The 11,875-nt window shown below is 44.1% G+C and overlaps 1 non-coding gene across 1 annotated transcript; it reads right to left on the bottom strand.

Annotated features, from left to right (window-relative positions):
• Positions 1-1,617: 1,617 nt before the first annotated feature.
• On the bottom strand, positions 1,618-1,690 carry TRNAT-CGU (transfer RNA threonine (anticodon CGU)). The gene has a single exon. It is a non-coding gene; the product is annotated as a tRNA-Thr (tRNA).
• Positions 1,691-11,875: the final 10,185 nt, after the last annotated feature.

Here is an 11,875-nt window from a genome sequence, read left to right as displayed (position 1 = left end):
ACGTCCAAACGCAGATGTCGTCCGCGCACATTGACAATCTGACAGTACTTGGCAGATGCTCATTTAGAGCTATTAGCGTCTGGTTGAATAGTGAAAGGTCGGATGTTTCAGTGGATACGCAGCTATCTCTCTGAGCGATCCTTTTTCGTGAGAACCGAGGATGGTGACACTTCGTTACACTACAGCCACCGTGGTGTTCCCCAGGGTGGCATACTTAACAACGTAGTTAAACAGTACAATTTACGTCCTATGTATCTTCCGTGACTTATTATCCATTGGGTTTCATTATGTTGTAAAAATGAAAGAAATATGATATATGTTCGCTGACTACCTACGTACCATCTCGCATTTAGGCTTCTGCCGTTAGTCTGTATATATCATCGAGGATGCACTATCGAAAGGCGTGTAACTGATGTCAAGTTTCTGTTGTACGGTGATATATTTTGTCTATCTGGGCAGTGCCGCTGGAAATGCATGGCAGCCAGCAGAGGCGAAAAGGATTTACAGAATATATATTTTATGGGAAACAGCTCAATCTTGTTTTTGTTTTTTTGGATGAATTTAGCCAGTCCTATTCCCTGTCTTGTTTTCTTTCGTTTTTCTTCCGCGTTCTCAGTTCCACCACAAACATTTCGTTACGCAAAAGTACTTCGCTAAGAACAGGGCGATGTCGTCTCCTAGCGTCCCAAACAAAACGCCGAAAATCAAGACTCCCAATTATTAGAAGGCCGAACGTAAGAACGACGAAAAATTTAAATGCCAAACTCAAGATGCCGAAAATTAAAAATACCAAGAAGTCAAAACACCAAAACGTTAAAATGTCGAAACATAAAGACGTGGTCGCCTAGCTATGATGGAGCATAAAGTATATTGGCAAAATGAAGGGGTTCCATCATGCTCTTTTCCAATAACCATATTCTCTTGGCGATTAATCTTCGCAGTAATGTATACACACATACACACATACACACATATATATATATATGTATATATATATATATAGGGGAAAGAAGTGTATATCTAAGGGCTCGTTTTTCTGTGTTTTAACACAGTATTAATGAGATCTAACTGACAGTAATGCCAAGGAATGTACACGGGAAATTATTAGAACCCATGCAATGAAAATAAAAAAGAAAAGTGGATGAAAAAATAACCAGCCGTGAGCAGGAATCGAACCTACGACCTTCGAATACCGCGTTCGATGCTCTAACCACTGAGCTCCCACAGCGGCCTTCCCTCCATCCACTTTTTTGGGTTTATATGTTAATTTAGAAGTAGGAGTGACAGTTAGCGCCATCTATAAGCCAAACAACGAGTGTGAAAACACTCTTATGCGCATGTTTGGCGTCACGTAGCACGTGAACTTACTATGAGCGGGCAGCTGAATAATTGTCCCTCTTATACAACCTAAACACACCAAGTCTGCCAGTACGAGACCCTCGTTCAATGAAATAAGGGAAAGAGGTGTATACCTAAGGGCTCGTTTTTCCGTGTTTTAACACAATATTAATGAGATATAACAGACAGTGTTGCCAAGGAATGTACAGGGGAAGTTATTAGAACCAATGGAATGTAAATAAGAAGAAAGAAGAAAGAAAAGTGGATGAAAAAATCACCAACTGTGAGCAGGAATCGAACCTACGACCTTCGAATTACGCGTTCGATGCTCTAACCACTGAGCTATCACAGTGGCCCTCCCTCCATCCACTTTTTTGGGTTTATCTGTGAATTTAGAAGTAGGAGCGACAGTCAGCGCCATCTATAAGCCAAACAACGAGTGTGAAAACACTCTTATGCGCATGTTTGGCGTCACGTAGCACGTGAACTTACTATGAGCGGGCAGCTGAATAATTGTCCCTCTTATACAACCTAAACACACCAAGTCTGCCAGTACGAGACCCTCGTTCAATGAAATAAGGGAAAGAGGTGTATACCTAAGGGCTCGTTTTTCCGTGTTTTAACACAATATTAATGAGATATAACAGACAGTAATGCCAAGGAATGTACAGGGGAAGTTATTAGAACCAATGGAATGTAAATAAGAAGAAAGAAGAAAGAAAAGTGGATGAAAAAATCACCAACTGTGAGCAGGAATCGAACCTACGACCTTCGAAATACGCGTTCGATGCTCTAACCACTGAGCTATCACAGCGGCCCTCCCTCCATCCACTTTTTTGGGTTTATCTGTGAATTTAGAAGTAGGAGCGACAGTCAGCGCCATCTATAAGCCAAACAACGAGTGTGAAAACACTCTTATGCGCATGTTTGGCGTCACGTAGCACGTGAACTTACTATGAGCGGGCAGCTGAATAATTGTCCCTCTTATACAACCTAAACACACCAAGTCTGCCAGTACGAGACCCTCGTTCAATGAAATAAGGGAAAGAAGTGTATATCTAAGGGCTCGTTTTTCCGTGTTTTGACACAATATTATTGAGATCTAACAGACAGTAATGCCAAGGAATGTACAGGGGAAGTTATTAGAACCAATGGAATGTAAATAAGAAAGAAAAGTGGATGAAAAAACAAGCAGCCGTGAGCAGGAATCGAACCTATGACCTTCGAATAACACGGTCAATTCTCTATCCACTGAGCTACCACAACGGCCTTCCCTCCATCCACTTTTTTGGGTTTATATGTGAATTTAGAAGTAGGAGTGACAGTCAGCGCCATCTATAAGCCAGCGCCAGTCTATAAGCCGGCACGCGTCCCGCGCAAGGAGGATACATAAAACTTGCTGGAGTGGAAGCCGCCTATGCACCGCTACGGGAGAGAGTGAAGCCGCGCCGAGCATGCGGCGGCCATGTTGCCAGTGGCAGAAAAGAGCCGAGCGCTGCAAATTTAAGGCTTCACCGCGCTGCGGGTGAAGTGACTCGTGTGTTTATAAAGCAACGAAAACAAGTAACTCTGGTTGTAAATGTTTTTTGCGACCTGTACGCAGCCAAGTGGCATATAGAGAACTCAATTAAAGTGCATATGCATCAAATCGCGATGCCTAAAGCAAACACATAATCGAAAACATAGGTGCCCTACTGGTGGTTGAAAATTATTGCCCTTGTCAAAAGTGGTCCCACCTTACTTTTGACCGATTCTCGGTTTTTTTTTCCTTCGTCGTGTGTTGTATCCTCACTTTTACGTATTGTTCAGCGATTTGCCTGCACAAACTGTAAACCTGATTATCAAGCGTATCAAAGTCTAGGACGTGCTGCTCTAGTTTATGGAACCAGTTTTTCTCGGAGGAAGCTCATAGATTTTTCAGGATGAGGTGTCTTGCTCTTGACTTCACCGTTCTGATGGAATCACATTCAGCCTGTAGCCACCTCAGTCCTCGACTTCTTTACAGGGGCTAATGACATCTCGCGACGGTAAAACAAGACCACCTCGCCTCTTACATTTAATAAAAGGTGTAAGCTCATCTGAGTGCATGGCTGCTATGCACTCTTCACAGGTAGTTGCAGTTCGACCTTTCGAACAATGAAGCCTGCTATGTATGGCACCACGGAATTGACAAAAGCGGAAAAGCTTTCGGGCTAGTCAATGCGATGCGTATTGTCGTGGTCATCGAGCTGCAGGACTGGGGCCTAGCGCATGTCAGTGAGATTGCTTTTTGGATGTACCATGGCTGCAGGAGTCGTTGCATTCAATACGGAGAGAACATCTTGGGAGCAGTGTCCAGAACTTGAAGACGTGAATTCCGTCTGAACCAATAGACGCTTGTATGCAGCCATAAACTGCGAAGCTGTTGGGTTGTTGTTATGGCCGCCTCATCCACGTATTGATTCAAAGAAGTTTTCGGCATAGTGTTGACTGAGTTTGTGTGTCAGTAAGTATTTCAGCTGACCCTGGCTGACAAGTCTGTCAAACATTCTTTCGGTGCTTGCCATGCATATCCAAAAACCAATGAATCCATTTTTTTTTCAGTCCTTCTGTCACTGCCGGATCTCTCAGCCCGTTTATGTACGTTCGAGTCTCCACAAAAAAAAAAAACGACTTCCAGAATGCTTCGTTCCCTTGCCGAAGGGGCGCTTTGTACGACCTTGCCAGCGGGTTCCTGGAGTTTAAGATGTCAAACAAGCCATCAAAAGTTCTAATAAACGTAGATCTTTTGCTGGCACCCTTGAATTGCCGCAGCTTTAGCTTTTGTTTGCAGAAGTCCAAAGCGTCGGCAACTGAGGCACTCGTTCAGTTGTACAGCATATCACACCCTCATTTTCTTGCTTTTCCCATTGGACGTGGACTTTCATAAGTTTGTTTCCGAGCCACAACCCTTCTTCACGTTGAAGTGCCTTCAATGCCACTTCATAACCCCATTTCACATGCTTCCCTTCAATGTCAAAGAGGTGGTCAAAGCACTCTGGCGCGAAGTGCACAGAGCGAAGTGATCTCCGTCTTTCACATTCTACTTCTCACGGCGAACGGCCCACTCCCAGAGGCTCCGCGTTACGGGATTTTTAGTAAATCTGTAAAACAAATCCGGACTGTTATGTTTTGCACACTTAGATCGCGTCAGCTATAGCTCCCTTTAGTAACGAGCGCGGAATGGCTATGTCGAAGACGTTTTCGTGTACGTACAGGTGGAATGTGAGGTCACAACCTTTTTTTCAACCTGTTGGCACATCCGTAAATGACGCAAGAGGCACCATTGTAAACCATTTGTCTTTACAAGCCGACAAGGTGAAACAAGAACGGACGAAATCAGCAGCTCGCGAGGGCGCTGAGCACGCTTTTTGCCACTGGCAAGATGGCGGCGGCTGGCTTCACTCGCACAGCGTCCCTTCCACTCCAGCAAGTTTTATGTATCCTCCTTGGTCCCGCCAGCCAGTGACAGTCAGCGCCATCTATAGATGGCGCTGTCTGTCACTCCTACTTCTAAATTCACATATAAACCCAAAAAAGTGGATGGAGGGAAGGCCGCTGTGGTAGCTCAGTGTAATAAAGAAAAAAAAAGCTGTGGTAGCTCAGTGGTTAGAACATCGAACGCGTTATTCGAAGGTCGTAGGTTTGATTCCTGCTCACGGCTGGTTACATTTTCATCCACTTTTCTTTCATATTTACATTCCATTGGTTCTAATAACTTCCCCTGTACATTCCTTGGCTTTACTGTCTGTTATATCTCATTAATATTGTGTTAAAACACGAAAAATCGAGCCCTTAGATATACACTTCTTTCCCTTATTTCTTTGAACGAGGGTCTCGTACTGGCAGACTTGGTGTGTTTAGGTTGTATAAGAGGGACAATTAATCAGCTGCCCGCTCATAATAAGTTCACGTGCTACGTGACGCCAAAACATGCGCATAAGTGTTTTCACACTCGTTGTCTGGCTTATAGATGGTGCTGACTGTCACTCCTACTTTTAAATTCACATATAAACCCAAAAAAGTAATTGGGGAAGGCCGCTGTGGTAGCCCAGTGGTTAGAGCATCGAACGCGTTATTCGAATGTTGTAGGTTCGATTGCGAGACAGAATTCACTTCGATGGGCGGCTAAGTCATGAGGTGGGTTGGCGACTTGCAGGACGCGCAGTAGCTTTTTTGGGGGGCAAGCGAGCCCTTCGGGGGGCAGGATAGCTAGTAACGAGGAAAACAACCAGGGAGACTCTTCGACAGGTGGTATGGAGAGATACGATTCCAAAGTGGCACCGATATCTAAGATAGGTAGAGTCCGGGGCATAAATAGACGTAGCCACGAGCGCCGAGCCAATTCAGACATAGGGTATATTAACATGCAGGGTGGTAGGAACAGGCTGAAGTGGGAAGAGATAGAGGAACAGCTAAGGGAAGAGAGGCCGATGGTATACGGTTTTCTAGAAACACATTTCAAGGACATGGAACAACCTCCGAACAATCCGGACTACGCGTGGGAATATTGTAATAGAACAGAAGGCAGCAGAAAGGGGGGTGGTATTGGGGCATTCATTCATAAAAGTACAGACTGGCAAAGGGTCCAGCAGGAGTGCAAGGAACATTTATGGCTAAAAGGGAAAGTGGCAGGTCAAATGACACTTCTGGTTTCGTGTACTTGTGGACGGGAGCAAAGGCCAGAGAGGAAAACCAGACAATGGTAGAGTGTATATCAAAGGACTTTCAGGAGTTAGGAAGAGAGTGCGAGATAATTATACTAGGAGACATGAATGCGCACATAGAAGATATAGATGGGTATACCGAACCGACAGGCAAAATGATCATGGATATGTGTGAAAGGCTTGATTTGATCATTTGCAACAGCACCGAGAAGTGTGAAGGGCAAATAACATGGGAGGTAGGAAGGCTTCAGTCGACGATAGATTGTGCACTGATGTCACATAGGATGTATGATAAGCTCAGGGGAATGCACATAGATGAAGGTGGCTCCAGAAGTCTGGGTAGCGATCACAAACGTATCAAGCTAAGTTTTGGAAGAGCAGTGAAAGTGGGAAGGAGACAAGATGAGCAACTACAGGAAAATTTTTATCCAGAAAGGCAAATTGAAATAGCCACTAAACAAATTGAGAAAGTAATCACGGAGGATAATAAGACGGTGTGGACATACCCGAATCTATTAGACTCTTTGAGCTAGAGCTTGCTAAGACGCGTGACAAGTCACCCCGGAAAAGAAGACACAAACCCAAAAGTTGGTGGGATGAGGAAGTTAAGAGAGCCATAGCAAAACGTCAGGAAGCCTCTAGGGAACACAGACATGCAAAGCAGCGGGGTGAATCGACAGATGATGTTGAAAGAAAATGGGCAACCTTTCTAAGCTGTAGAAGGGGTGCATCCCTTCTGATCAATGAAAAGATTAGAAGGAAGGGAGCTCAGTGGCTGGCAGAAGTACATAAAAAAGACAGAAAGGCAGCGGCGAAATTTTGGAACCATCTAAACTCCCTGAGAAATGAGACGAGCCTAGAGCAGAGTTTTATAACTACAGCCCAAGGTGCTAGGCTAGAAGGGGACGAAGCTATGTAATATATGAGAACAAGGGTGACAGAAAAAATTCAACAAAGAAGACTTTATGCACCACAATAGACAAGGACGAATCAAGTGGTGCAATGGCTCCATTTTCACAACAAGAGTGGGAAAGGGCTGAGAAAAGGGTTCCTAGTAGTACATCAACAGGCCCAGATGGCATTCCAATTAGGCTGATAAAGACATTAGGTCCGAAGTCTAAGCAGGCTTTGAGAGAGGCAGTGAGCACAATAATAATCGATGGTGAAGTTCCCGATGGATGGAAACTTAGCAGGATGAGCATGATCTATAAAGGAAAGGGGGACAAAGCTGACATAAACAACTACCGTCCTATAACAGTGACATCAGTGGTCTACAAGCTGGCGATGCAGATTATAAAGGAAAGACTGCAGGCGGGGATAGAGGATGAGGGGGTGCTAGGGGAACTGTGAAATGGGTTTCGGAAACATAGGAGGTTGGAAGACAATCTGTTCTCAGTGACGCAGTGCATCGAAATAGCAGAAAAGGAACACAGGCCCCTGTGGATAGCATTTTGGATATCAAGGGAGCGTACAATAGCGTGGTTCAAGAGAAATTGTGGGGAATACTCGACACACTAGGCGTGGAACATGTAGTCACTAATCTTTTAAAGGGTATCTATAAAGGTAACAAGGTAGTTATAAAGTGGGAAAAACAGGTATCCAAGCCTGCAGAGGTAAAACGGGGGCTTAGGCAGGGGTGTGCCCTGTCACCCTTATTATTCATGATGTACCTACAAGGATTAGAGGCAAAATTAGAGGGAAGTGGGCTGGGCTTCAACCTCTCTTTAGTCAAACAAGGAAAACTTATTGATCAGGCACTACCAGAATTAATGTACGCAGATGATATAGTGCTAATGGCCAACAACAAAGAATATTTGCAGAGATTGATGGACATCTAGTAATGAGGGAGATAGGTTAGATTTTAGATTCAGTAAGTGAAAATCAGCAGTCATGATTTTCAATGACAACGAAGGTTAGAATACAGGAGGTCACGCTAGAGATAACAGATAAATACAAATATCTGGGCATATGGATAAGCAATGGGACCGAGTATCTGAGGGAACACGAAATATACGTGACGACTAAAGGTAACAGGAATGCAGCAGTCATGAAAAATAGGGCACTGTAGAATTACAATAGGTATGATGTTGTGAGAGGAATATGGAAAGGGGTCATGGTTCCTGGGCTGACGTTCGGCAATGCGGTCTTGTGCATGAGATCAGAAGTTCAAACAAGATTAGAAATTAAGCAACTTGGAATAGGTAGGCTTGCTTTAGGAGCTCACGGGAATACACTAAATCAGGGAGTACAAGGCGATATGGGATGGACATCATTTGAGGGCAGGGAAGCTAGCAGCAAGATAAAATTTGAGAAGCAATTGAGAGAAATGGGGGAGGAGCGTTGGGCTAGGAAGGTATTCAGCTACTTGTACATGAAGAATGTCGATACAAAATGGAGGAAGGGAACCAGGAAGTTGACTGGCAAATACTTAGAAAACAGCAGGTGGCCAAACCAAAAAGAACTATCGGTTAAGAAGAGAGTGAAGGAAACGGAGACTGACATGTGGAGAATGGGCATGATTAAGAAGTCCGCACTAGAGATCTATCGAACTTTTAAGCAGGAAATTGCCAAGGAAAGGATCTATGATAATACTCGGGGTAGTTCTCTACTGTTTGAGGCCAGGACGGGAGTACTGCGAACCAAGACATATCGGGCCAAATACGAAGGGGTAGACACAGTATGCAGTGCGTGTGGAGAGGAAGAAGAAACTGCCGAACACTTGATAATGTTCTGTAAAGGGCTTCACCCAATAGTTCAGGATGATGGCGCAGAGTTTTTCAAAGCACTGGGGTTTAGGGACCGGGAGGGCAAAATAAACTTTAAGCGGGTAGACTTAACTAGAAGGAGGTTATCTGATTGGTGGCTAAAGTCAAGGCACGAGTGAAAATTAAACTCTTCACTGCAAAGTACGAATCCTCAAACTCACTTTTTAAGAAAAAAAATAAATATAGTTTTTGGTTCATTAGGTATTACGGCTTGGTGGCGCTAGCCACCGCCCGATCTAAAGGGTACAGCCATATCCATCCATCCATCCAACTTCTAAATTCACATATAAATCCAAAAAAGTGGATGGAGGGAAAGCCGCTGTGGTAGCTCAGTGGTTAGAGCAATGAACGCGTTATTCGAAGGTCGTAGGTTCGATTCCTGCTCACGGCTGGTTATTTTTTCATCCACTTTTCTTTCTTGTTTGCTTTCCATTGGTTCTAATAACTTCCTCTGTACATTTCTTGGCATTACTGTCTGTTAGATCTCGTATATATATATATATATATATATATATATATACATATATATATATATATATATATATATATATATATATATATATATATATATATATATATATATATATATATATATCGTCCGAAAATGTAATTCACCTTTCTTTATGAAGTTTTTAAACAGTCACGATGAACCTGCGTCATCCCGATTGCTTGAAGAGAGCAAGCGTGGACAAGTCTCTCTGCTGCAGAAGCCAGGGATGTTATTTTTGCCACCACAGCAAGCCCCTGGGCTGCCGAATACCACGATTAGGCGCGGTTCAGGGTATAACTACTTTGATAACAATCATCGCTAAACACCGAGCATTTCTGGGCAACCTGCTAGGGTGACCATGCTTCGAGAAAGTGTTCATCCAAACGCTGATTTGTGTTTGGGGCGAACACACAGCACTCCTCTTTATTGTCGCGTGGCGCACGCCTGACAGATGGCATGAGAGTAACACAACAAGAAGAAATAAATCATTGCAACCCTCCCCCGACTCTCCCGTCCCACACACAAAAGAAAGCTATTTCAAGCCAGTCCGCACGTCCATTTCTTTTCTCTGTGGCGCAGGAATACATCCATATGAGGGCAGAGGTGCAAGCGGGAATGGATGTAAATCAAAGGACTGTGGGACGCCTCGCGTTGGGTGCTCACGGGAAGACGACAAACGAGGCTGTAAAGGGCGATATGGGGTGGGCAGGTTTTGAGGCGAGGGAAGCGCAGAGCAAAATAAGGTTCGAAGAAAGGCTAAGAAATATGAAGGAGAGTAGATGGGCAGAGAAGGTGTTCCGTTATTTGTATAGGAAGAGCGTGGACACACAGTGGAGAAAAAGAACTAGAAGACTCACTAGTAAGTATACGGCTGGTATTGTAAGCCGTATGTCAACAAAGAGCGTTAAGGGAAAAGTCAGGGAGGCGGAGAGGATTTACTGGATGGCAGCTATGGAGAAAAAACCGGCTTTGAGTAACTACCGAAAGGGCAAAAATGAAATAAGGAGGGAGGCATTTTACGATAATTCAAGGGGAAGCGCTTTACTGTTTGAAGCGAGATCGGGTTGCCTTAGAACGCGTAGTTATAAAGCAAGATTCAGTAAAGAAGAACAATGCACATGCTGCGGGAAAGATAAGGAAACGGCGGAGCATGTTCTGATTGAATGTGGAGATATCCACCCAGGTGTACGTTTGGGCACGAGCCTACAGGAAGCCTTGGGTTTTAGGGACAACAATGGAAAGCTGAACACACCCGCGATTGAAATAAGTAAGAGACGGTTAGAGTATTGGTGGCAGAAAATTAGAGAGAAAGGACAAAAATAAATATTGGAAAAATAAAATATGGACAGTGTGCCGTAAATGGCAGAGAACTTAAGCTGAAAATTTACCTTTTTTTCCATTAAGATAGAATTTATCGAAGTAGAGGCATTAGGCCAACATAAAAAGAAAAAAAAGGTTTTTTTTTTTTGTCGAGCCTGGTGGCATACTTGTCACCACCCCGTTATAAAGGGGACGCTCATAGCATCCATCCATCCATCCATGAGTGGTTAGTGGCAGGGTGTAGTATTGCGGAGCATGGGAGGCACCAGATTGAGCCACGTCGCACCGGTGAATTTGGCGTGCTTTGTAAATACACACAAAAAGCACACACAATTTTTGAGCCTGTAAAATGCTAACCACTGGACTGATCTGCATAAAAAATATTCCATAACAATTAGAAATGAAAAAGAAGAATTGATGCAGAAATAATTTCAATAATCGAGTTATCATTTTTAGGAGACAAAAAAAAGCGCCAGACTACAAAAGTACATTTTTTCTAGATATTTTCCTGTGGTTTGTAAGAAAATAAAAGCCTGAGCAGGAAATCTCTCCGCAACACTTCCTCCATGCACTAAAACGAAATACAGTGCCGGAAACCTCGTGTATATTTGACCAAATTTGGACGAGCTAGAGCTTCAGAAAGTACACATGTATTTTCTACGGGCGCTTGCACTGGTGAGCCCTCTTACAGACCTATTCTCGCGCGCTATCCGCAGAGCCACACCGCCAGTGGGGCACGCGTCCCGCCACTTGCGGTGGGGCTCTGCGATGGTTGCTGTATCACACAATGCAGTGATGCTAGCAACCACTGTGAGAGCACATCCAAGTCAGCACACACCAACTCGCACAACAGTCAACTCTCTTAAAATTCTGATAGCGCGTAAATACGCTCTATAACTGACGCCATCTCGTTTGCGGGCTTGTCAGCAATTGTCGTCTCCTGATGTGGCACCCCGATCTAATATCGAGGTCAGTTGCCATACCACGTCTCGTTGCTAGGTTTCATTGTTTCATTTTGTCGTTTCACGCATGTCCGGCGTTGTTGATTGATTGATATGTGGGGTTTAACGCCCAAAACCACCATATAAATATAAGAGACGCCATAGTGGAGGGCCCAGAAATTTCGACCACCTGAGGTTCTTTAACGTGCGCCCAAATCTGAGCACACGGGCCTACCACATTTTCGCCTCCGTCGGAAATTATGTTGGGCGTTTTTTTCATGCAGGAAAGATTTAGGACGGTGCATCGCGGATTGCTGTTAGAAAGAAATAAACGCA

This window comes from Rhipicephalus microplus, chromosome 8, assembly GCF_043290135.1.
Source record: "Rhipicephalus microplus isolate Deutch F79 chromosome 8, USDA_Rmic, whole genome shotgun sequence".
NCBI lineage: Eukaryota > Metazoa > Arthropoda > Arachnida > Ixodida > Ixodidae > Rhipicephalus > Rhipicephalus microplus.
Note: the sequence above shows the minus strand (reverse complement) of the source record. Positions and strands in the feature narration are given on the sequence as shown.